Source organism: Aethalodelphis obliquidens, unplaced genomic scaffold (genome assembly GCF_003676395.1).
Source record: "Aethalodelphis obliquidens isolate GAN/ISIS:26980383/991018 unplaced genomic scaffold, ASM367639v1 scaffold26, whole genome shotgun sequence".
NCBI lineage: Eukaryota > Metazoa > Chordata > Mammalia > Artiodactyla > Delphinidae > Aethalodelphis > Aethalodelphis obliquidens.
Genome location: NW_020837970.1, coordinates 3,506,934 through 3,532,775, shown reverse-complemented (window position 1 = coordinate 3,532,775; position 25,842 = coordinate 3,506,934). Strand labels below are relative to the sequence as shown.

The 25,842-nt window shown below is 41.2% G+C and overlaps 1 long non-coding RNA gene across 1 annotated transcript; it reads left to right on the top strand.

Annotated features, from left to right (window-relative positions):
• The first annotated feature begins 213 nt into the window (after nt 1-213).
• Nucleotides 214-25,801, top strand: LOC113629041 (uncharacterized). The gene is made up of 3 exons (XR_003436341.1): nt 214-1,515; nt 2,290-2,423; nt 25,578-25,801. It is a non-coding gene; the product is annotated as an uncharacterized LOC113629041 (long non-coding RNA).
• Nucleotides 25,802-25,842: the final 41 nt, after the last annotated feature.

Here is a 25,842-nt window from a genome sequence, read left to right as displayed (position 1 = left end):
GGGAAGATCCCATATGCTGCAGAGCAACTAAGCCCGTGAGCCACAACTACTGAGCCTGCGCTCTAGAGCCCGCAAGCCACAACTACTGAGCCAACGCGCCACAACTACTGAAGCCCGCGCACCTAGAGCCTGTACTCCGCAACAAGAGAAGCCACCACAATGAGAAGCCCATGCACCGCAATGAAGAGTAGACCCCGCTCGACCCGTCTAAAGAAAGCCCGTGCACAGCAGCGAAGACCCAATGCAGCCAAAAATAAATTAAATAAAATAAATAAAAAAATAAAAAGTAAAAAGATGGCCACAAAATCTTTTGTGTCCTTGCATAGAGACCAGAAGTCTATTTCTCCTCCCCTTGAGTCTGGGCTGGCTTCGTGACCTGTTTTGACAAATAGAAGCAGCAGAAGTGATACTGTGCCAGGTCTTAAAAGACTGTGCAGCTTCCACGTTTGCCCTCTTGGAGCCCCAAGCCACATGGAAAGAGGTTCAGCCACCCAGATGGAGAGCTGAAAGGTGCCTGGCTAAAAGAAAACTGTTTCTCTGCTCGTAGCACTTCTGACTCCAAGTGTGTAGATTTTCCACACCAAGCAATTCTCCAATTCTCTGTGCACACGAAGTGGTGTCCCACAATTTAATTCAATTCTGACATTATTAATCTAGAATTAGCACACAGGTTAAGGGATCAGTCCCACTATGCAAATAGTGGGTCCCCAGGTTACCCACACTTCTGTCCAACTTCTGTCCAACTTCTGTCCAACTTCTGGCTACGAATCAGGAGTTCCCACGACCCTCCGCTCAGGTTTGATAATTTGCTATAATGGCTCAGAACTCAGGGAAACACTCTGCTTACTATTATTGGCTCATTATAAAGGATACTGTAAAGGGTACAGAGGAACAGCCAAAGGAAGAGGTACATGGGGTGGGGTCTGGAAGAATCCTGAGCACAGGAGCTTCTGTCCCGTGAATTTGGGGTATGCATCCTCCCGGCACATAGACATGTTCACCAAACTAGAAGCTCTCTGAACAATCTATAGTTTAGTCATTTTAGGAAGGTCCCATTTTGTAGGTATGATTGATTAAATCACTGGCCATTGATCATTAACTCAGTCTCCAGCTTCTCTCCTCTCCATGGAGGCTGGGAGTGGGACTGAAAGTTCTAATCCTCTAGTCACTTGGTTGGTTCCTCTGGTGACCAGCCTGTATCCTGGGGCTTTTGGCCACCATTCATCTTATTAACATAAACTCAAGCATGGTTGAAAGGAGTTTATTATGATTAACAAAGACCCTTCTCTCACCACATCACTCAGGAAATCACAAAAATTTTAAGAGCTCTGTGACAGGAACTGGGACGAAGACCAAATATAGATGTCTTATTTTATCACAGTGTCACATTGGCCAAGCCCTTGATGTTCCAGCTGTCACAGTGAGACACCAGACTTGTGGGAAAACCTGTCTTGAATTCCCAGCCGCAGGCAAAGAGCTGTCCTGCTAAGTCCAGCGAACCCAAATTGCACAACTGTGAGTAAATGCACAGGGGTTGTTTTAAACCACTAAGTTTTGGGATAGCTAGTTACAAAGCAATAGATGAATGCAACAGAAATATAGTGATGGACTAATGATAGCTCAAGTTCTTTGGGGTTCACCCTTCAAAAGGTGGACGTTTTGCCTGGGCTCACTCATAGGGCTGCCTTCAGCTGGAGGGTTAGCTGGGCTGGAAGGTCCAAGACAGCCTCACTCACAGGGCTGGCCATTGGTTCTTCTCCATATGTCCTCTCATCTTAAGTAGGCTAGACCAGTTTCCTTACATGGTGGTCTTAGGGCAGCGTTCCCAGAAGGAAAAACCAGGAGCTGCAAGGCTCCCTGAAGGTGAGTCTCTACGGACTTATACAGTGTCACTTCCACCACCTTCAAAGCAAGTCAAACAGTCAGCCCGGATTCATTCAAGAGATGGGAGAGAACCAAGTAGTTTCTTTTCTCATCTTATTGATGAGAAGAGCTGCAAAGTATTGTGGCCAAGTTTTTCAATTTACCATCATGTTACAAAAATTTTAGTGAAATGCCAGATATTTGTGCTTAGGAACAGAACTAGAATGACTGTACACAAAATAACATATATGACATTTTAAAATTAATCTAAGAAAGCATTATATCATCATTTTTACTTTAGCCCTATTGTCAAAACCACCTTAACTTTCTTTTTTTCTTTATTTTTTAGAAAGCCAATTTTAAAAGATACCAAATACTAAAATAGGGTCTCCGAACTGTTTTATGAATTACCAAACATTTCCTCAGGTCTTGAGATCATCCTGCATGGACCCCATCGCTGGTGAGCGCTTTTCTGCCCCTGAAATCCTTTTAAGCCTGGGGAAAAGAGAGTAAGGAGAAAGTGGAATGTGAAAGCAGCAATCAGCTGGAAATTCTGTCAGGTAAGACCTTTAGATCATTGGGTAGGTCCCTATCTATCAGAAATCGTGCTCTAAAAACTTCTGTAAAAACCTACATTTCAAAATGTTAAGCTTAACTTTTCTGGACTTGTCCTTGAGTGATTAATAGTTAGAAACGTACTGAGAACCAGCTCTTATAGAGCATCCTTTCGTTCACAAATTCCACAAATATGGGTTTGCTAAACTAGAAGAATTAGAGAATATCTGCATTTAGTCCAAGATATTTATGTCATGGGTCATAAAACAATGGTGGCACTTATCTAAGCCTGATAAAGGAAACTTACCCATTTACAGGAATCTTTATGATTGTTTGTAGCATCTTTTATAATCTAGAGAAATATCTTGCACACAGTGTTTTGATCAAAAATGCTGTGAGAGGGCTTCCCTGGTGGCGCAGTGGTTAAGAATCTGCCTGCCAGCTCAATGTCAAAAACACAAACAACCCAATCCAAAAATGGGCAGAAGACCTAAATAGACATTCCTCCAAAGAAGATATACAGACTGCCAACAAACACAAGAAAGGATGCTTAACATCACTAATCATTAGAGAAATGCAAATCAAAACTACAATGAGGTATCACCTCACACCAGTCAGAATGGCCATCATCAAAAAATCTACAAACAATAAATGCTGGAGAGGATGTGGAGAAAAGGGAACCCTCTTGCACTGTTGGTGGGAATGTAAATTGATACAGCCATTATGGAGAGCAGTATGGAGTTTCCTTAAAAAACTACAAATAGAACTACCGTATGACCCAGCAATCCCACTACTGGGCATATACTCTGAGAAAACCATAATTCAAAAAGTCATATACCACAATATTCATTGCAGCACTATTTGCAATAGCCAGGACGTGGAAGCAACCTAAGTGTCCATCAACAGATGAATGGATAAAGAAGATGTGGCACATATATACAATGGAATATTACTCAGCCATAAAAAGAAACGAAATTGAGTTATTTGTAGTGAGTTGGATGGACCTAGAGTCTGTCATACAGAGTGAAGTAAGTCAGAAAAACAAATACCGTATGCTAACACATATATATGGAATTTTAAAAAAATGGTTCTGAAGAACCTAGGGGTAGGACAGGAATAAAGACGCATAAGTAGAGAATGGACTTGAGGACACGGGGAGGGGGAAGGGTAAGCTGGGACAAAGTGAGAGAGTGGTATGGACATATGTACACTACCAAGTGTAAAATAGATAGTTAGTGGGAAGCAGCTGCATAGCACAGGGAGATCAGCTCGGTGCTCTGTGACCACCTAGAGGGGTGGGATAAGGAGGGTGGGAGGGAGACGCAAGAGGGAGGAGATATGGGGATATATGTATATGTATAGCTGATTCACTTTGTTATAAAGCAGAAACTAACACACCAGTGTAAAGCAATTACACTCCAATAAAGATGTTAAAAAAAAAAAAAAAGAATCCACCTGCCAATGCAGGGGACACAGGTTCGAGCCCTGGTTCGGGATGATCCCACATGCTGCGGGGCAACTAAGCCGGTGCGCCACAACTACTGAGCCTGTGCTCTACAGCCTGCGAGCCACAGCTACTGAGCCTGAGTGGCACAACTACTGAAGCCCGCCTAGATAGAGCCTGTGCTCCGTAACAAGAGAAGCCACTGCAGTGAGAAGCCCGTGCACCGCAACGAAGAGTTGCCCCCGCTCACTGCAACTAGAGAAAACCACGCACAGCAGCAAAGAACCAAAGCAGCCAAAATAAATAAATAAAATATATAAATTTATTTTTAAAAAATGCTATAAGAGAGCTCAGTGTCTGCCTAAGAAGTAACACAGTGCATTCCTCAATAGAGATTAAAGTTGAAGCAATCTGTAGTATCGATGAGGCAATCTTTTTTTGTTGTTGGAGAGGAGGTTATGATAACTGTTTTAGATAAAGCAAAAGTTGCATGCAATTTTTCAGTTCTACCACTAGATGTATCCATCTTCTTACCAACTTACTCATCTTCTTATCAACACAAGACAGAAATCTCCAGTGCATAATTTGTGCAAAGCTTAATGTTAGGCACTCCAGATTATCAAAAATAAGATGCAGTTGATGTTCTTAAACATCATAGTAGTCTGGTGGGGACAAGACAAGAACTCAAGAATCTGTATTTCAAAGCAGAATATAAATGTCAAAATACAAATGAGAAGTTCTATGGAAACTCAAAAGAGAGAATAACTCCAAAACATTAGCAGAAGATTTTTGGATGAGGTAGCATTTGAATTTTGAAGTTCAAGTAGCATTTCAACTGACTGAGGTGGAGAGTGTTGGATAAACAAACACAGAGGTGGGAAAGCATGATAATGTGTTCTTGGAACACCAAGAGCTAAGACTTGAGATGTAGTGTAGGGCTATATTGTTTTAAATGCCGAGTTGAAGAGATTATAATTAATTCAATCAGTGATGGAGGTGCCCCCCAGCCCCACCCTCACCCCCGGTTCTTTGAGACACCAGTCTATAAACCAGGCTCTGTTCTTCCACATTCCTTCCTTTGGGCGGAGTCAGGACTCCCTTTCCCCCACACCTACAGCCCTCCTACCTACTAGAATATCTGACAAATGTGTTGGGGGTAGTGAAAGTGAGAGATAAAAAATAAACCCAAATTCATTTTTCCCAGTTTTTCTTTTTATTAAGGGTACTCATGTTATTATTATTTTGACTATTTTCGAAAATTTGGCTTACCACTAAAGAATGTATATTTCATATGATGAGAATATTCAAAAGAATAGACCACATTATGGAGGTAACTAAAATATCCACAAATGTTACTGAGTTGAGGAAGATTATTTGAACACACAGTGTATATTGCTCCAAAGAATAATGTCCAATTAGGGCAGAGATTGCAAACTGGTGACTCGGGGTCCTATCTAGCTCAAAATATGTTCTGTAAGGGCACTTCCCTGGTGGTCCAGCGGCTAAGACTCTGTGCTCCCAATGCAGCGGGCCCAGGTTTGATCCCTGGTCAGGGAAATAGATCCCACATGCCACAGCTAAAGATCCAGCATGCCACAATGAAGATCCCGCACTTTACAGTGAAGATCCTGTGTGCTGCAACTAAGACCTGGCACAGCCAAATAAATAAATATTTTTAAAATATATATATATATATATATGTATATATATATATGTTTTGTTAAATTTGCACAACATTAAAAAAATTTTTTTTTGAGGGCTTCCCTGGTGGCGCAGTGGTTGAGAGTCTGCCTGCCGATGCAGGGAACACGGGTTCGTGCCCCGGTCCGGGAAGATCCCACATGCCGCGGAGCAGCTGGGCCCGTGAGCCATGGCTGCTGAGCCTGCGCGTCCGGAGCCTGTGCTCCAAAACGGGAGAGGCCACAGCAGTGAGAGGCCCGCGTACTGCAAAAAAAAAAATTTTTTTTTGAGTTACTTGATATTACTTTACAAATCATGAGGCTTTCACATGCAATCTAGATTTCTGGCTTCTCTTCAAATATTGTAAAATTTCATAACAAGGCATCCCCGTTCCCATTCGGCATAGTCAACTGGAGCTGTGTACAGACCACCCCCCCCCCCATTCAGTAACACACCTCCTCTCTAGTTTCCATGTGCCCTGCTCCCTTCTGTAATCCACAGGACCTGCTTTCCAATTTATATTACCTGTCTGGCCCATAGACATTTGATTTGTGTGATCTCTATGTCTGCCCATTTGGATCTGCAGATTTTAGTATCTTTGTTGGACTGGTCGTCACCAGTCATTACACACTGATGTTCTCAAACTCTTTCCTGCATCCACATTTTGGTCAGTGTGTAAAATTGATTTTGTTGCAACTGAGCATATATGCCATCAATTCATTAAACTAAGTGGGTTGTGTGACTTGCTATTGAATCGGATATAATCTTCTACAAGGAAGAGGGAAGAGACAAAGTGTAGAATCCAGAAAGATCACATGATTAATGGAACACCAGAGAACTTTGCCCCATGAGTATATAAGGGCAGCAAAAAAATGTCTATTCAAGTAACAATACAACGAATTCAATAACTATGGGTGCTCTGGTGGTGAGATATTTTGAAATATATTAATGTGTTTTTTACTTCTGTACTTCTTTGGCTATGCCTTCCCCCCCAATTTAGTCTTCATTGCCTTAAGAAGGATTAGGATATTTTTTAGCAGGAATGCAAAGTCATTGTTTAATCTTGAAGCCCATTTCAGAAGCAAGAGTCTTGAAGCCAGGTGTACAGTCAGGGTCTAAATAGGAAAACAGAAATCGCTTTAAGAACTTACAGTATAGGAAAATTGACTTAGGTAACTGGGTTTACAGGAGATGGAGTAGGTGAGAAGCCAGAGACTGGATGGTGAAGTCACCCAGAGATGAGCCACATCAGCAAGACTGGAGGGGCAAAGGGAGGAGACTGTCGCTACAGGAAACTGGATCCACAGTGGAGTAAGGCAGCTCCTGCCAGAGGTACCGCAAAGGCAGAGAGAAATATTTAGAATTCTCCCTTCCCATCCCGGCCCCATCTCCTGCTAGTGTCATCCAGTGGCTGAGCCCAGCCAGAGTCAGTACCATGGGGACCTGCAGGCATCCGGAGCCCCCGGAGAGATGGACAGGGGCAGGACCAGAGAGCGCTAGAGGGCAAGCAGGTTCAGTGTCCACACACCAATTACAAAGGCCAGCCACTGGAGATAGAACAGGGTTTTGCTCTGTTTTGTTTTCATCTTCCTAAACGTTCTCTTTAAATCTCTAGACCCAAAGCCTGGAGGGCTAAGTTTAGAGTCTATAACATAAACCATAGGGTATAGAACATGAGGTCATGGCAATTTCCTGTCACACAAAAAGGCAATAAAAACCCTTCCTGGCTTGGGAGAAGGAGCTTGGAGGAAATACTGAGGAACACAGGATTCTCAAGCTCCATGAATGGGGACAGGCAGGGAAAAGGAGCCTCAGCTTGAAATTCCTAGAGCAAGGGGTGCTCATGCACTATTTTCTTTTCTTTTCTGTTTTTTTTTCCTTTATTTTTATTTTTTTTTAATTTATTTATTTATTTTTGGCTGTGTTGGGTCTTTGTTTCATGTGCGTGGGCTTTCTCTAGTTGCGGCAAGCGGGGGCCACTCTTCATCGCGGTGCGCAGGCCTCTCACTGTCGCGGCCTCTCCTGTTGCGGAGCACAGGCTCCAGACACGCAGGCTCAGTAGCTGTGGCTCACGGGCCTAGTTGCGCCGCGGCATGTGGGATCCTCCCAGACCAGGGCTCGAACCCATGTCCCCTGCATTGGCAGGCAGATTCTCAACCACTGTGCCACAAGGGAAGCCCCTGCACTATTTTCTGTTTGGAAATTTGGAAGAACGCCACCTTAAAGAATACCTGACACCAACAGTAGAGTAGCAATGGCGGGGTGGAGTGTTTAGGCAGAGAAACGGCCTGTGATTGTGGTTTTCCATGGGTTTTCTGGGGTTATGTGTGTCCTGGACAAGATCCAGAGGCCACGTGCCTCCATGCAGGCTGCACAACAGCTGAGAGGGCGTTACTGGGGCAGGACTGGATTCCAGCTGAGGAGAGCAGACCCCTCGCGCAGGGAGGCCAAGGCAAGAGCCATAGGCTTCCAAGCAGGTGATGGCTAGTGGTGCACACAGCAGAGAATAAGACACCTTAGCTGAGCAAGGTGTCGTCTTAGGCCAACAAGCGGCAGAGGTCGGCAGATCAGCAGGTGAGCCAGACACTCCTCTGCGCAGCACAGTGCTGGACCCAGGCCACCTGCCACCTGTACTCAGAGCACAGGCCTGGGGCAAAGGGTTGGGAGACTCAGAAAAGCCTAATCATGGCCTTTGACTTTGAATTAACTGAATTTGAATTGGTTATGTAGGGAGAAAAAGAATAAGTTTCCTTCTACCCTTCTAAATTCTCAGCTGGGCCCCTATAACAGAAGACACATTAACAAGAGAAAACAAGCAGAAGTTTATTAACATGTGTATCACACATGTAACACATGGGAGAACCCAGAGATGAGTAACTCATAGGTTTGGTTAGAACTTTAGTTTATATAATATCTTAGCAAAGGAACAATAAATTTTAGAGAAGTGACAAGAAAAAGGACCTAGAGTCCCCAATGGGCAGCAAATTATGGGATGGCAAGTATATGGGAAACAAATGAGAGACAAAGGCTAGGTTGTAAACTTTGCATGTAAACTCCTCTGGTGTCATCTCCAGGCTGACAGGGTCTAAAGTCTCCAGTGATTCACTTTTGTCCTTCCTCGTAGAGAGGGGAGGGACACCTTTGTAAATTTATGTCCTACTCTTAGGCAAATAGGGGGAAGGCAGGTGGATTTTCTTTTTTCTTTCTTTTTTTAAAAGGAAATTATTTCATAAACAAGTAGCATTTTAAAAAATTCTGTTGAGGTATAATTGACATATTAGTTTCACGTGTACAGTGCAATGATTCGGTATTTATATAGCGAAATGATCATCACAATAAATCCGCTTAACATCCATCACCATGCACAGTTATATTTAGAATTCTTGTGCTCAGAACTTTCAAGACCCATTCTTCTAGCTGCTTTCAAATATGCAATACAGTATTCTTAACTGTAGTCACACTGCAGTGCATTATATCCCCATGACTTTCCTTATATCTGATTCTTCTCATTTGCCTTTAGCTCAAAACAATCCTTATGCCTAAGTGGCATGTTTGGGGGTGGCATATTCTGTCACCCTTCAGTTGTTTTTCCAAAACAGATGAGATTTTAAACTGGAGCTGTTTGAGTTACCTTAAAGGAACAGGATGAAATGTTTTCCCACCATTTGTAGAAATGAGGGGCTCTTTCAATTTTTAATGACAAATAAAGGAGCTTACATTTCTTTGCTTCTGAATCATTATGACCATAAACTTCAAACCTATTGCATATGAAGGGTTTCAGGTAATTTTTTCTGCTCGGAGTTTAAACACACACACTACACACACACACACACGCGCATGCGCGCGCGCACACACACACACACACGCACGCACACACACACACACACACACACACACACACACACGCATGCATGCACTACTTTGCAGCCCTTCGATGGCCTTCTTTATTCTAGCCTTTCCCCAAAGCAGTGAATGCCATTCTAATGAATGGAGAATCACTGGGCAACAAGTATCATTTTTGGAAAGAAAACAAATCTTGATATAAAATTTCCAAGTAGCTTTCAAAATTCCAAATTCATTTCTTCTAGCGAATTAACCATGGTCCTCACAAAGACATTTACTTTCATCTAGATGTCCCCACTTCCAGGAGGTTTCTGTATAGAATCTGTTTCATCTCTCTTCAAAAGCCCTCTAGGTTTACCTGGGTGGCCTTGGTCTTGAGTAAAATCCTCACATTCCTTCATCAGTGGCTTTCCTTCATTCCCCCACTGACCGCACCTCATAGGAAGCTTCAGCAATGATGTATGCAGAGCCTCCCTCAATGGGGGATAAGCTTCAGACAGGCTTTGGACAAGGTCCCAAGTACAGGAGTGCAGGATGTGCATTGCCCCGGGGGCATCGTTTTTATCCTCAGCTGTATGTCTGACTCCCCCCACAGGGTTATACATGGTGGTCCTCACTCCACAACAACAAGGTAAGCGGCTATCTTTTCTTAAGAGCAACAGACAGTGCGGGCCAATCCCTCCACCCAAGTCCCTCTTCTCCTTGCTGGCGACTGTGTCTTCCTTGGCTTGTGGCAGAGAAAGGGCTGTGGGCATCTCCTGAGCCAAGGTTCTGCCCGAATCAGTATGGCCCTGCCCTTGTCTCTTCTCTGCCTCCCCAGCACCTCCTAGGTCTGCACAGTTTCTCTGTCAGTAGCGTTGGGTTCTCTTTCAAGCCTAGCTTTAAAAATCTTGTCTCTTTCTCCAAAGCCTAGTCTTTCCAGATATCCCCTAAGCCTGACATGAGGGCCTGAGTTGCTTTAAGATTTTGTTTGGTGCTTCATGTCTTTCTCTCTCTGAAAAGAGGCTCAGTTCTTTGAATCATTCGGAGTCCAAGAAAGAAACTTTAAATATAGCATCCCACGTTCTTTGCTTTCTTCTGCCAGCTATCCTGTGTCTACCTCTGCTTAGCGCTCCTGGCCTATCAACTGGGCCCAAGGAACTCAGGGATCTGGTCCAGGTCATGGGGAACCAGAGACTCAAACACATTATGGTACCATTTCTACTCTACTGAGGCCACCCATAGTGGGGTGGGGCACTCTGCAAGGGTGTCCTCCAAGGGTCCCTTGTGAAAAGTGGGGCACAGGCTCCTGCTTTGATTACTGAACCAAGCTCCACCAATCTACCCCCCACTGCAGGTCTGACTGCTCCCCAAGGGGCTGGGTTCTAGTAGCCCCATTCAGTCACTTTAGCTTTTTTGCTCTCCTCTCCCTCTTTCTCTGATTTCTCTCTTCCAGTCCTGGAAGAGCTTCTGTAATTGTCCTGCCCTGGAGGTGGGGAAATGCCCAGGAGTCAGAGTGTATTGCTCCTTACTTTATGGTTACTTTTTATAAAGCCTAAACTCTGGTCCTCTAATCAAGCTCAAAATTTGGAACCAACCCCTCTGTGAATTCAAAACAAAACCATTTCTCTGTCAGAGGCTTGGCTCACACGAGTCCAAAATGCTGTGCTTTCAGACTCTTTTGCCAGGTGTGAATTTAAAAATTCATTCAGTCCTTCAATTAAATTATTTGAATTATTTCTCTGTAGGCAGCATCTGCTTTCATCAAACAGTGAATGTCATTATCCAACCAGTGAATAATATATACAGAATAATTTTAGGAGAAGAAAAGGTCCAAGGTTAATATCTCTAAATTCTATCTCAGTACAAATTTAGAGACATGCTGAGACATTGTTATACTTTGGAATTATTGCTGATTGTATGGTTTTGTTTTGACCCTTTGTATTTCTTCAAGAATGCCATCATGGCTTTAAAAATATGTGATGAACCCCTTCTTTATTGACATGTGTCTTGCAAGGCACTATGGAAAGATGGATGTTAAACGGAGTCAAGGTTTAAAGGCTTATCAAAATTTCTGGACTTAGAGGGGCTTCCCTGATGGTCCAGTGGTTAAGAATCTGCCTTCCAATACAGGGGACACGGGTTCGATCCCTAGCTGGAGAACTAAGATCCCACATGCCACAGGGCAACTAAGCCCGTGCACCACAACTACTGAGCCTGCATGCTGCAACTAGAGAGAAGCCCACATGCCCCAATGAAGAGCCACATGACGCAACAAAAGATGCCTCATGCCGCAACTAAGACCTGACTCAGCCAAATAAATAAATACATAAATATTTTTTAAATATTCTGGACTTAGGGCTTCCCTGGTGGCGCAGTGGTTGAGAGTCCGCCTGCCGATGCAGGGGACAAGGGTTCATGCCCCGGTCCGGGAGGATCCCACATGCCGCGGAGCGGCTGGGCCCGTGAGCCGTGGCCGCTGAGAATTCTGGACTTAGAGATTTCCTTATGACATTTGGTTATTTCTTCTGATATATTTAACATCTCTTTATAGTCTAATACTCAGTAGAGAGAATCTCTACGTAAACGGGGAGATCATTTTTATAGGGAAAGACATGAGTTCATTAATCATTGAATTAAAACTTGTTTCGGTAAATTTATGAGGTAATAGAATAAATTTAAGACTTTATTTAGTAGCCTGTTTTTTCAGATCTCCACTTTGGTCATAATATTTAGTTACTCCTTGAGAAGAAGATTCTATAAAAATTGTCAGTTTTTCTTCAAAGGGGTCTTTAAATAATCCATATAACCCTCTGTACTAAATAACCAGATAATTAAGCCCTGACCTATGTCTCCTGACCCTGTAGACTTTCTCCCTTTAGAATCTGTGGCTGGTCTTGATTTCTGCCTGGGGCACGACCTAATATTGATGAAGAGATAATGTGTTCTTAAAATGTCTTTTCACCCTGTACAATTAATGAGAAAATGATGTATTTATCAAAGACTTGCCAATATTTTTTTGCTCCGTATTCCAAAGCTTTGAAACTATTGCCTCAAACTATAGCTCAACAACATTCTTAAATAATGAAGCATTTGAATTTCTAGGAAGGTAATAGCCATTTACTGCAAAGATATCCAGGCTAATTTAGAAAGAAAGAGTAATGCATCTACTGAAAGACAGTTTTCTACTTCCCTTCTCCAGGTTCTAATATCTTCATGGAATTACCTTACTGGGGAAATCTCTTTGTCTTTCATTAAAGATTTAGCTCCTGCATGAGAAGTATTCTTTTTTTTAAATTGAAGTATAAGGACTTCCCTGGTAGTCCAGTGGTTAAGATTCCACGCTTCCAACGCAGGGGGCATGGGTTCAATCGCTGGTCAGGGAAAAAAGATCCCTCATGTTGCACGGTGCAGCCAAAAAATAAAATAAAATATTAATAACAAATAAATTGAAGTATAGTTGGTTTACAATATTGTGTTAGCTTCAGGTGTACAGCAAAGTGATTCAGTTATACATACATGTATTTTCTTCAGATACTTTCCATTATAATTTATTACAAGACATTGAGTATAGTTCCCTGTGCTATATAGTAAACCCTTGTTGTTTATTTTATATATAGTGGTGTGTATCTGTTAATCCCATACTCCTAATCTATCCCCCTCTTCCCCTTTGGTAACCGTAAGTTTGTTTTCAAATGTCGTATATTAACGCATATATGTGGAATCTAGAAAAATGGTAAAGATGTACCAGTTTGCAAGGCAGAAATAGAGACACAGATGTAGAGAACAAATGTATGGACACCAAAGGGGGAAAGCAGGTTGGCAGGGGGCAATTAATTGGGAGACTGGGATTGACATCTATACACTAATATGTATAAAATAGATAACTAATAAGAACCTGCTGTATAGCACAGGGAACTCCACTTCACTGTACAGTAGAAGCTGACACAACATTGTAAAACAACTATACCCCCAAAAAAACAAAAAGACAAACTGTAAGTTTGTTTTTGAAGTTTGTGAGACAGTTTCTGTTTTGTAAATAAGTTCATTTGTATCATTTTTTAATTCCACATAAAAGTGATATCATATAATATTTGTCTTTGTCTGACTTATTTCACTCAGTATGATAATCTCTAAGTCCATCCATGTTGCTGCAAATGGTAATATGCCATTCTTTTTTATGGCTGAATATATATATATATCTCACATCTTCTTTATCCATTCCTCTGTTGATGGACATTTAGGTTGCTTCTATGTCTTGGCTATTGCAAATAGTGCTGCTTTGTACATTGGGGTGTATATATCTATGCCCAGGAGTGGGATTGCTGGATCATATGGTAGCTCCGTTTTTACTTTTTAAAGGAATTTCCATAGTGGCTGCACCAGTTTACATTCCCACCAACAGTGTAGGAGGGTTCCTGTATGGGAAGTATTCTTAAAGAGAACAATCTAGTTCCTTCTGGAAAGCAACAGGGGTATTCTACCTATAACATGTTTAATTAAATTAAGGTGTACACTCTTTATATTTTTACCTTAAATTATTAATTTATTTGGCCAATTCTCTACTACAGATATTTCTTTTTCTGTAACAAGTAATGCCACATTGAAATTCATTTACATATATAGCTGTGTATTTGGCAGAGTATTTCTGTAGATTTATTCCTAGAGAAGAATTTCTATGTTGAGTAGTAAGTAGATTTTTTAATTTGATAGATGCTGTGAAATTTTCTCCACAAAGCTCTGTGCCATTAGCAGTCCAAACACAAGTATGTGAGTGGTATTCCATTAAGGTGTGCACTTCTTAACGTATTCATTGATAAGAAATAATACAATTTACTATTAACTGTATATTATATCACTTTCACCAAAGTAATATTAGTCCATAGTTTTAAAATATCATATAACTGCTAAAGGCATGTACCAAAACACAGCAATCTCCTGCCCTTTTCATCTTATTGTTCTCTGCCTTAAATGTAACCACTTAGGTATATATATAATTTTTTTACATATGTATATATATATTTTTTCACATACATAATTCAAGTAGTATGAGTGAACAGTCTTGTTAGTTGGTGGTCTTTATTTTAGAGCAAACAGGTGGCCAGCTGCCTTTTTCATCATGTAACCCCAAAGGTCATTCTCTATAGACATTTTTTCCTGAGACTGTCCATCTTGCCATCTCCTGCCTGTGTTTATAAGACTGGTTACTGTTAGTCTGAAATTCAGTGGGGAAGGAGAATGGTTTTACTTTTCAGTATGCAGAATATCACTTACTTGTTTTAAATGTGTCATTTCATCCTCATTCTCCTCTATTCCTGGCATCCTCAAGCCCGGAGCCTCTGGTCTAATTTCTCCAAAGCGTCCCTTCTGCTGAAAGTGTTGGGAAGGGGGAGGGCCCTACTACTTAGAGTGTGAATGGCAACCTAGCAACCTGACTGTTGATTATACAGACTTTCAAACAATCCCCTGCTTTCGGTCCTCACACACGCACTCACATGCCTCACTCTCTGACTTCTGAGGTACTTGGCACTTCTAATCCCTGAGCATTTCCAGGGTTCTGAGGGGGTAAATCAACTTCTTCCCATCAGTATCCCCTCTATAGGTACTCCTCCATCTTAAAATTGTAAATGTACTGATTATATTTAATATGTCACAGGGTGGGGAAGGGTGGGGAGAGATAGGAATTAGTCTTCAAATAAGCCATAATCAGGACTTCCCTGGCGGTGCAGTGGTTAAAAATCTCCCTGCCAATGCAGGGGACACGGGTTCGAGCCCTGTCCAGGAAGATCCCACATGCCACGGAGCAGCTAAACCAGTGTGCCACAACTACTGAGCCTGCGCTCTAGAGCCCGTGAGCCACAACTACTGAAGCCCGCGCACCTAGAGCCCGTGCTCCGCAACAAGAGAAGCCACTGCAGTGAGAAGCCCACGTGCTGCAGTGAAGAGTAGCCCCTGCTTGCCACAACTAGAGAAAAGCCCATGCGCAGCAATGAAGACCCAACGCAGCCAAAAAATTTTAAAAAAAAAAAGCAATAATCAAAGCATCAGTTGTGTTCGTTTTTTTGTCTATATGTGGTTATAAATCATACTTGTCATTTAATTAGAATTTATATTCTAATAGAAAAGTGCTGTTTATCCTCCATTAGTTAGGTATGACATGTCCTTTTTTAAATAGAAGTCAGTCTTTATAGGTAAGAAAGGCACCTTGAAGTAGCACTTGCCAGACGCCCTAACAGAACAGTGACCCTGTGCTATTGGTGAGGTCCACGAACCTTGACTTAAACCTTTGAAACATTCTAGTAACTCCAGGAACACATGAGAGGAAGAGTTGAACTCTGTCTCAAGAGTAAACTGAAGTAGTGAAAGAGCTTCAGGCTGAGATGAACTCTGAATATCTAATTCCATCCCTGGCTCGGAGGTATTAGAGACACCTGTCCTGGACACCTGGGATCCAGGTAGTAAGTTTGGGCAATCGATCTATACTCACTCTGTGCTCCTTGCCTTCCTAGCAAAGTACCAGAGGGCACAGGTACTTTGGATTGGTGTGGCTGCCAGGTGGAAGATATCCAAGGCTGAATGAAAGCCATCACTGAGATGGCCTCCAGGATTATAACAAATTTATAGTTTCCTCCATTCCTATACAATGACAAGAAGTGGAGGATGTATGGATTTTGAATTGTGTGACACCCGAGGGTAATCATCAAACCAACATATTCCTTGCCTGTTTTTCTCTTCTAATCTCTTATTTATATAAATATTGTTATTAAATCCAGAACAAAATAATGAGCTATAAAAGATTTTGACTTCATCATTTGATTTTATCTAAAAATAATCTTAAAACCCCAAATAGATAAGTAAATCCCATTATTTAAAAATGTGTTTATTTATATTTTATTTTTGGCTGCCTTGGGTCTTCCTTGCAGTGTGCGGGCTTCTCATTGCGGTGACTTCTCTTGTTGCGGAGCACGGGCTCTAGGTGCACGGGCTTCAGTAGTTGTGACTCGTGGGCTCTAGAGCGCAGGTTCAGTAGTTGTGGCACACGGGCTTAGTTGCTCTGCGGCATGTGGGATCTTCCCGGACCAGGGCTCGAACCCGTATCCCCTGCATTGGCAAGCAGATTCTTAACCACGGGGTCACCAGGGAAGTCTGTAATTCCCATTATTTAAATCCTAAAAATGTAGGTGGAGATCTTAGGTGGTGACCCTTTTCTAGTAAAACACTAAAGACAAAATACTAACAGCAATCTGAAACAATTGTAGAAAAATAAGATTCTAATATAGTTAAAGGAAAGCTTCAGTTTCAAGGTTAAAAATGGATGACCAGACCTCTGAGTTTACCGAGGTGCCAATGTCCTCTTTGTCACAGCTCACAGGGGGCATGGTCTTTCCGAGAGTGGGGCTTCCTGGAAGACTTAGGCGCAACCTGAGCTCTGAAGGCAAAGACCCTCATAGATGAGTCTCAAAGGGAAGAGTCTTACATTTTTGCCTGTGTGACCTAAAGAAATTACATAGGATTTTTGCATCTCGGTTGCCTTGTGTGTAAAATGGGATGATTAAAGTTAAAAGAATTAAACATTTAGAGGAGTGTCTGGCACTCCTCTAATTCTTAGCAATGATCACCTCACACATAAGAAAGGACAGAAACAGAAAAATGCATTTAAAAGGAGGAGGAGGGGCAGAATTAGCTAAAGGCCAAAGAGCCCAGGGTCCCTGCCTCTGGTTCTAAATTGTATTTCAATTCAGGAAATTCCAGGATTGCATCAGGCCAATAAGATAAGCAGCCTGTCATCTTACACTGTTTGCCAGGACGTGATGCACTTTTTATATTAGGTTGCTGTTCTAATATGAGTCACATATGTGAGCTACAGCTACTTCTGCAGATGGAATAGTGTTTCATCAAGGTACAGGAAATGCCCTTTCTCCTTTTTTCTCACCTTTAACCTGAAAATCATGTGGTATTTATTTCCTACGTATTAACTCTACAATTAACTCCAAATTACCCATGCTAGTAAAGGGAAAGAACAACACAGATGGTTATGAAGAGTGCTTCAAAAATCCCTTATAATTTATGACTTTCGTGTTTAGAATATTACAATTGAGAGTTGGTGTCTAAATGTCGTGGAAACAAAACATCAAGCAAAACAACTCTTTCTGGAAGACTGATTTCAGAGAAGTCAGAGAATTTATCCCATTCTCCATCCAATAATCTGGTACAAAGCCATGCTGTTTTCCTCTTCTGAGCTAGGATGCACCGTAGCATCTGAATGGAGAAAACCAACAGCCTAACTTGCGTGGTTGTTCACTGGTTCACACCCTTCCTGTGGATAAGGAAGATGTTTATTCATTCCTGACAGTTGAACTTAATTGTGAATAGAGCCTCAGTCTCCTTATCATTCTGGAAGATTGTATATGATAGAAGGAAGTAACAAAAAAAATAATGAATTTATCTATGAGTTTAAATTGTTTTTTAAATGCACAAGTAGTATGGTTATATAATATGAAGAAATCAGGTCTTTGACAATCTAGCCCTGTGCAAACTCGTTGATTAGATGTTTTCCCTCAAACCCCTGACAAAAAAAGGAAGGAAGGAAAGAATTATAGACTTGAAATCAATGATATTTAAATATACATATATATATACAGTTTCATTGAGTTGTAATTTTTTTATTGAATGAAGGAATCTTTCAATTCTTTAGCGCTTTATGATTTTCAAAGTTTTCACACACATGATTTCATATAACCCCATAATAACCCTTTTTTTTTCCCCCTACCCCTGTATTGCCCTTCCTCCCTTCCCTCTCCCCACTGGTAACCACTAGTTTGTTCTCTATATCTGAGAATCTGCTGCTTTTTTGTTTTATTCACTAGTTTGTTCTATTTTTTAGCTTCCACATATAAGTGATATCATACAGTATTTAACTTTCTCTGTCTGACTTACTTCTTTTAGCATAATGCCCTCCAAGTCCATCTGTTGTTGCAAATGGCATTACTTCATTCTTTTTTATGGCTGAATAGTATTCTGTTGTGTATATATATATATATATATATATATACCACATCTTCTTTATCCATTCATCTGTTGATGGACACTTAGGTTACTTCCATACCTTGGCAATTGTAAATAATGCTGCTGTGAACGTTAGGGTTCATGTATCTTTTCGAATTAGTTTTTTGTTTTTTTCCAAATATATACCTGGGGTGGAATTGCTGGGTCATATGGTAGTTCTATTTTTAGTTTTTTGAGAAACCTCTATGGTGTTTTCCACAGTGGTTGCACCAATTTACATTCCCACCAACAGTGTAGGAAGGTTCCCTTTTCTCCACATCCTCACCAACATTTGTTATTTGTGTTCTTTTTGATGGTAGCCATTCTGACAGGTGTGAGGTGATATCTCATTGTGGTTTTGATTTGAATTTCCCTGATAATTAGCGATATTGAGCATCTTTTCATGTGCTTGTTGGCCATCTTCATTTCCTCTTTGGAAAAACATCTCTTTGGTTCTTATGCCCATTTTTTAATTGGGTTTTTTTTTTGATGTTGAGTTATATGAGCTGTTTATATATGTTGGATATTAGCCCCTTATCAGTCATATTATTTGCAAATATCTTCACCTATTCAGTAGGTTGTCTTTTCCTTTTGTCAATGGTTTCTTTTGCTGCGCAAAAGCTTTTAAGTTTAATTAGGTCCTATTTGTTTATTTCTGCATTTGTTTCCTTTGCTTTAGGAGATGGATTCAAAAAAATATTGCTATGATTTATGTCAAAGTGTGTTCTGCCTATGTTTTCCTGTAGGAGTTTTATAGTATCTGGTCTTTTAGGTGTTTATTCCATTTTGAGTTTATTTTTGTGTATGGTGTTAGAGAATGTTCTGATTTTATTCTTTTACATGTTGCTGTCCAGTTTTCTCAGCACCAGCTACTGAAGAGACTATCTTTTCTCCATTGTATATTCTTGCCTCTTTGTCATAGATTAATTGATCATAAGTGTGGGAATTTATTTCTGATCTCTCTATCCTGTTCCATTGATCTATGTGTCTGTTTTTGTGCCAGTCCCATACTGTTTTTTTTCTTTCTTTCTTTTTGCGGTATGCGGGCCTCTCAGTGTTGTGGCCTCTCCCGTCGCGGAGCACAGGCTCCGGACGCTCAGGCTCAGCGGCCATGGCTCACGGGCCCAGCCGTTCCACGGCATGTGGGATCTTCCCGGACCGGGGCACGAACCCGTGTCCCCTGCATCGGCAGGCGGACTCTCAACCGCTGTGCCACCAGGGAAGCCCTCCCATACTGTTTTGATTAATGTATAGTCTGAAGTCAGGGAGCATGATTCCTCCAGCTCTGTTCTTCTTTCTCAAGATAGTTTTGGCTATTCAGGGTCTTTTGTATTTCCATACAAATTTTAAAATTATTTATTCTAGTTCTGTGAAAATGCCATTGGTATTTTTATAGTGATTGCATTGAATCTGTAAATTGCTTTGGGTAGTATGGTCATTTTAACCATATTAATTCTTCCAATCCAATAACACGGTATATCTTTCCATCTATTTGTGTCACCTTCAGTTTCTTTCATCAGTGTCTTATAGTTTTCCAAGTACATTTCTTTTTCTTCCTTAGGTAGGTTTGATCCTAGTTATTTTATTATTTATGATGCAAAGGTAAATGGGAATGTTTCCTTAATTTCTCTTTCTGATAATTTGTGGTTAGTGTATAGAAATACAACAGATTTCTGTATATTAATTTTGTATCCTGCAACTTTACCAAATTCATTGATGAGCTCTAATGGTTTTCTAGTGACATCTTTAGGATTTTCTAGGTATAGTATCACGTCATCTGAAAACAGTGACAGTTTTACTTCTTACTTTCCAATTTTGATTTCTTTCATTTCTTTTTGTTCTCTGATTGCCATGGCTAGGACTTCGAAAACCATGTTGAATAAAAGTGGCGAGAGTGGATATGCTTGTCTTCTAACTAATATCTTAGAGGAAATGCTTTCAGCTTTTTCACTGTTGAGTAGGATGTTCGCTGTGGGTTTGTCATATATGGCCTTCATTATGTTGAGGTAGGTTCCCTCTATGCCCACTTGCTGGAGAGTTTTTATCATAAATTGATGTTGAACTTTATCAAAAGCTTTTTCTGCATCTATTGAGATGATCATATGGTTTTTATTCTTCTATTTATTAATGTGGTGTGTCACATTGATTGATTTGTGGATATTGAAAAATCCTTGTATCCCTGGGATAAATCCTACTTGATCATAGTGTATGATCCCATGATCCTTTTAATGTATTGTTGGATTTGGTTTGCTAATACCTTCTTGAGGATTTTTGCATCTATATTTATCAGTGATATTGGCCTGTAATTTTCTTTTTTTGTGATATCTTTGTCTGGTTTTGGTATCAGGATGATGGTGGCTTCATAGAATGGGTTTGGAAGTGTTCCTTCCTCTGCAATTTTTTTGGAATAGTTTAAGAAGGATAGATGTTGTTAACTCTTTAAATGTTTGATAGAACTCACCTGTGAAGCCATCTGATCCTGGACTTTTGTTTGTTGGGAATTTTAAAATTACTGATTCAATTTCATTACTGGTGATTGACCTGTTCATATTTTCTGTTTCTTCCTGGTTCAGTCTTGGAAAATTATACTTTTCTAAGAATTTGTCCATTTCTTCCAGGTTGTCCATTTTATTGGTATATAGTTGTTCATAGTAGTCTCTTATGATCCTTTTTACTTCTGTGGTGTTGGTTGTAACTTCTTTTTCATTTCTGATTTTATTGATTTGGGCCTTCTGCCTTTTTTTCTTGATGAGTGTAGCTAAAGGTTTATCCATTGTGTTTATCTTTTCAAAGAACCAGCTTTTAGTTTCATTGATCCTTTCTATTGTTTTTTTAGTTGTAATTTTCTAATGAACTCTACTGTGTGGTAAAACTATGAATCATGATTTTCAGTAAATTCTACTACCAGTTCATATATAAGTTCTAGAATGTGAGCTATAACAAAGTTTAACTCTCCAGCCTCAAGTGTGCAAACACTTTTTAGTATGCACTTAGAAATGCTTGCCTGAATATGTGATTTCTAAAATAGAAGGTGATATATCCTTTATACATTTATATATTCCACTTTATTATCTCTTTCTCTAGAACATCAATTCACAAGGACAGTTCATAATTAGTTAGCCCCTCTTTTTGACTTGACCTTAGGTGACTATATTTTCTCTAAATACTTACTTGCTGTTGTCAGCTATGGAAAGTTGGGTTTAGGGTCGAATTTCCTCCTCACATTCAGAAACTATCCCAGGACCAGTTTTTCATTTTTCCTCTGCATTGTCACTAATATTTGACAAGGGAGCCAAGAAGACTTAATGGGGAAAGGAGAGTCTTCTCCATAAGTAGTGTTGGGAAAACTGTTTAACCACGTGAAGAAGAATGAAACTGGACCCCTATCTTATACTATTTTTAAAAAAGTAACTCAAAATGAATTAAACATTTATGTAAGACCCAAAACTATAAAACTCATAGAAGAAAACATAGGGGGAAAATCTCCTTGACATTGGCTTTGGGAAAGACTTTTGGACATGACACCAGAAGCACAAGCAATGAAAGCAAAAATAAAGTGGAAGTACATCAAACTAAAAAGCTTCTGCACAACAAAAGAAATAATCAGCATTAAAAGGCAACCTATGGAATGAGAGAAAATATTTGCAAACCATCTATCTGAAAAGGAGTTAATATCCAAAATATGTAAGGAACTCATACAACTCAATAGCAAAAAACCAAACAATTCCATTTTTAAATGGCAAAGTATTTAAAGACACTTTTCCAAAAAGAGAGACACAAATGGCCAACACATACATGAAAATATGCACGACTTCACTATCAGCAAAATGGCAGTCAAACATATATAAAGAACTCTAGGGCTTCCCTGGTGGCACAGTGGTTGAGAGTCTGCCTGCTGATGCAGGGGACGCGGGTTTGTGCCCCGGTCCGGGAGGATCCCACATGCCGCGGAGCGGCTGGGCCCGTGAGCCATGGCCGCTGAGCCTGCGCGTCCGGAGCCTGAGCTCCACAACGGGAGAGGCCACAGCAGTGAGAGGCCCGCGTACCGCAAAAAAAAAAAAATATATATATATATATATATATATATATATATATAAAGAACTCTTAAATTCCTAAATGTAGACTATGGTATATTTAAAATGTTAGTATATGTTACCAGGTTCTTTTCCAGAAAGATGTACCAAAGTACTATCCCATTAATTTTGCCTATCCTGGGAATTACTGTTATTTTTAATCTTTGTCAGTTCGACTGATTGAAAACAATACTGTTTTGTTGCTTAATTTAAATTTCTCTATTTCTAAGGTTGAGAAACTTGTTTATGAGCTGGTCTTCTGTCTCCAAAATTAACTCTAAACAGAGTTAATAAAGTACCCACTAAAGTGAAAGTTCTAGTTGAATTATTTATTTAGCAGGTAGAAGTTAGAGAGAACAGTGTTCCAAAGATCATGTAATTGTAGAGTTGAAAGGGACCTTAGAGATCTTCTAGCTTAATTTTGAGTAATCCTATGGTATGATTTGTTCCCTGTCCAAAAAGCAGTGACCTGAATGCTACTAAAACTAGAGGACTTAGATTAAACACTAGTGAGTTAAGGAAGAGAAGCAGCAAATGGGAAGAAAGTCTAAACTGAGTAGGAATGAGCATGACAACAAAGTTGAGGGAAGAGAACAGAGGAAAAGGTTAGTACCACTCTATAGGTGACTATTGGTAAGTCCTGCCAAGAAGGGAATTGGTGGGTACAGTGGCAAGGGCACTGGGTCCCAGGGGCCGTCAGATGGGAGACTGACTTCTCTAGATCAGGGCAAGTAGACCCTGCTGCTGACCCTGCTGCCAGCAACAAATGTGCTGGAAGCTGAATGCAGACAGACAGACAAATGTTGGTGTCCTAAGGATAAGTCAAGAAAGCACATACCCTAACAGAGACAGGACTCACATTCTCCTATGGGGGAGGTACAAAACAGCAGCCCACAGTAACTCTACAAAGTGGAATTCAACCAACACTGCTATGTTTGGAAGGATAATTTTTGGTGGTTGTATATTTGAGGCCAGAGAGGGGGGTTCACCTCCTAGATCCTTGGATGGTCAGAGTTGCTTCCCAAGGAAGCCTGGCAGATAACCTGACTTTTTTTTAAAAGATTCTTTATAATATCTGTGTTGCGAAATTTCTAGACTTTGGTGGGTATTTAAAGCTGCTTGTTTCAGCTTCATATGCTAGACAGGGATTCTTTTCTCTTGAACTTTAATAATAGTATAGGTACTCCTGTACCAACTTTGAGTTGAGTATATGCTAAGCCTAACATTCTTCTTGCTCTTTGATCACTGACAGAGAAGTGGGTACTTCTGCAAGGAAAAGATTGTTGTTCTAGGGTGTGAGGACAGAGCTATAAACCATAGTTCTTCAGTTAGATGGTAACGGCCCATAGGGCTTACTTCTTCTAGATGTATTGGTCCTACCCAATCACAGTGAAACCAGCAGAGTGGGGTTACCCCCCAGTAGCCAAGTGGGGCTAACCCCCAATAGCCAGGTGGTTCTGAGTGAGAGGGCTGGAAAGTTGACCTCTGACAGGTGGGCAGACCCTGTAACCCTCCCCTAGAGCCCTGCTGTAAGCTTCGACTGGCTAGGCAGGATCCAGAGATAAGAGTACCTCTAGGGAACACAGTGCAGCTTGGGGCTTGACAAAATGCCTGCCACTTTTGCTCCATCCTGGGAGTGACCTTGAAGACTATTGATGTTGCTGGGAGTTGTCAATGTCCTCCAGTCAAAGAGCACCCGGAACACCCCTGCAGTTTAGCATTTGGGTTTATTGCTCCTAGAAAGGGGGAGACAGCATCCCATGGCATGTGTCTCAGTAACCATGGGGGTTTGAAAAGACTTACTATAGGATCTGGGCTCTAGTTAGTTCATTTTAAGGCAAGCTTAAGGAGGCAAGAGCTTGCTTTGGACTGGAGGCTGTCGGGAAGCAGGGGCAATTCTGTGACTGGGGATCTTAATGAACCTTATCTAGAAGGAGGGAGGACTAGAGTAAAGCTAAAGCCGTAATTGGTAAAGAAGCAGCAGTCACTTCTGCTGGCCAGGCTAGGGCATATTTGGGTGGTCATTTTTGTGGTCTGGACAGTGTTTTTGTCTGTGTTCAGACATGATTACAGAGTGGACTTGTTTCTGTCTTGATCCATCCTGGTCTCAGGGGCCTTGTCTGATGTTTGTTCTGTGAAATTATGTTTGACCGGAGAACACCAAGGCCAGCTGTGAGTGCCCACCATCAGGGGCTTCTCACACCCTTCTCCCAGTCAATCTGCAGTGGGGAGTGGAGTTCTTAAAGATCACTTGGGGTGATAGAAGAATGGGACTGTGGCTGGAAGGAGTGCCAGAGGGCTGTGCAGGGGGAGGAATGGCAGAAAGTCACGGACAGGCAGCAGCCTGCATCCAGGAGCCAGAGGATGTGCGGGGTGGGCACACAGAAAGCACACTTCCATGAGTGAGCTTGAGCCAGTAATGGAGAGCTCAGATGAAGCAGGAAGGCTCTGGTATGGAAGATTCTGAGAGAACCAGGAGAAGCTAGGGAAGGAAGGAATTCTTAGGCCGGTATACTAAGGATCAGGCTTCTCCCGTTGTGGAGCACAGGCCCCGGACACGCAGACTCAGCGGCCATGGCTCACGGGCCCAGCTGCTCCGCGGCAGGTGGGATCTTCCCGGACCAGGGCACGAACCCGTGTCCCCTGCATCGGCAGGCAGACCCCCAACCACTGCGCCACCAGGGAAGCCCCAAGATCAGGGTTCTTAGGATAGCTGAATTGGAGCAATCAGTTCAATAGAAGTGTATCATTGATTTGAACATGGAGGCTTGAGCCTTCCGGCCTGCTCTTTTATATCCTGGAAAGTGTGGACTGCAAACCATTGAATGCTTTAAAAGATGTACTTTTATTACTTGATTGGTTTCAAAAACTTAATCTCCATTAGCCAGCACATTAATTGTGAACTAGGTTTATCACTCAGACCAGAAAATAAAACTAGTTGGTAATAATATCTTGGGTAGGGCGTAAGATTGCCAGATTTAGGAAAATATTAGAAATACACACACACACATACACACACACATACACATATTTATAGATAGATAAGTATAGGTATAGACATAGAAATAGATCTCCAGTTAAAATTTGTATTTCAGATAAACAATGAACGTGGAATACTTAGGAATACTGAGGAGCTTCAAGATGGCGGAAGGGTAAGACGCGGAGATCACCTTCCTCTCCACAAATACATCAGAAATACATCTACACGTGGAACAACTCCTAAAGAACACCTACTGAACGCTGGCAGAAGACCTCAGACCTCCCAAAAGGCAAGAAACTCCCCACATACCTGGGTAGGGCTAAAGAAAACAAGAAAAAACAGAGACAAAAGAATAGGGACGGGACCTGCAGCAGTGGGAG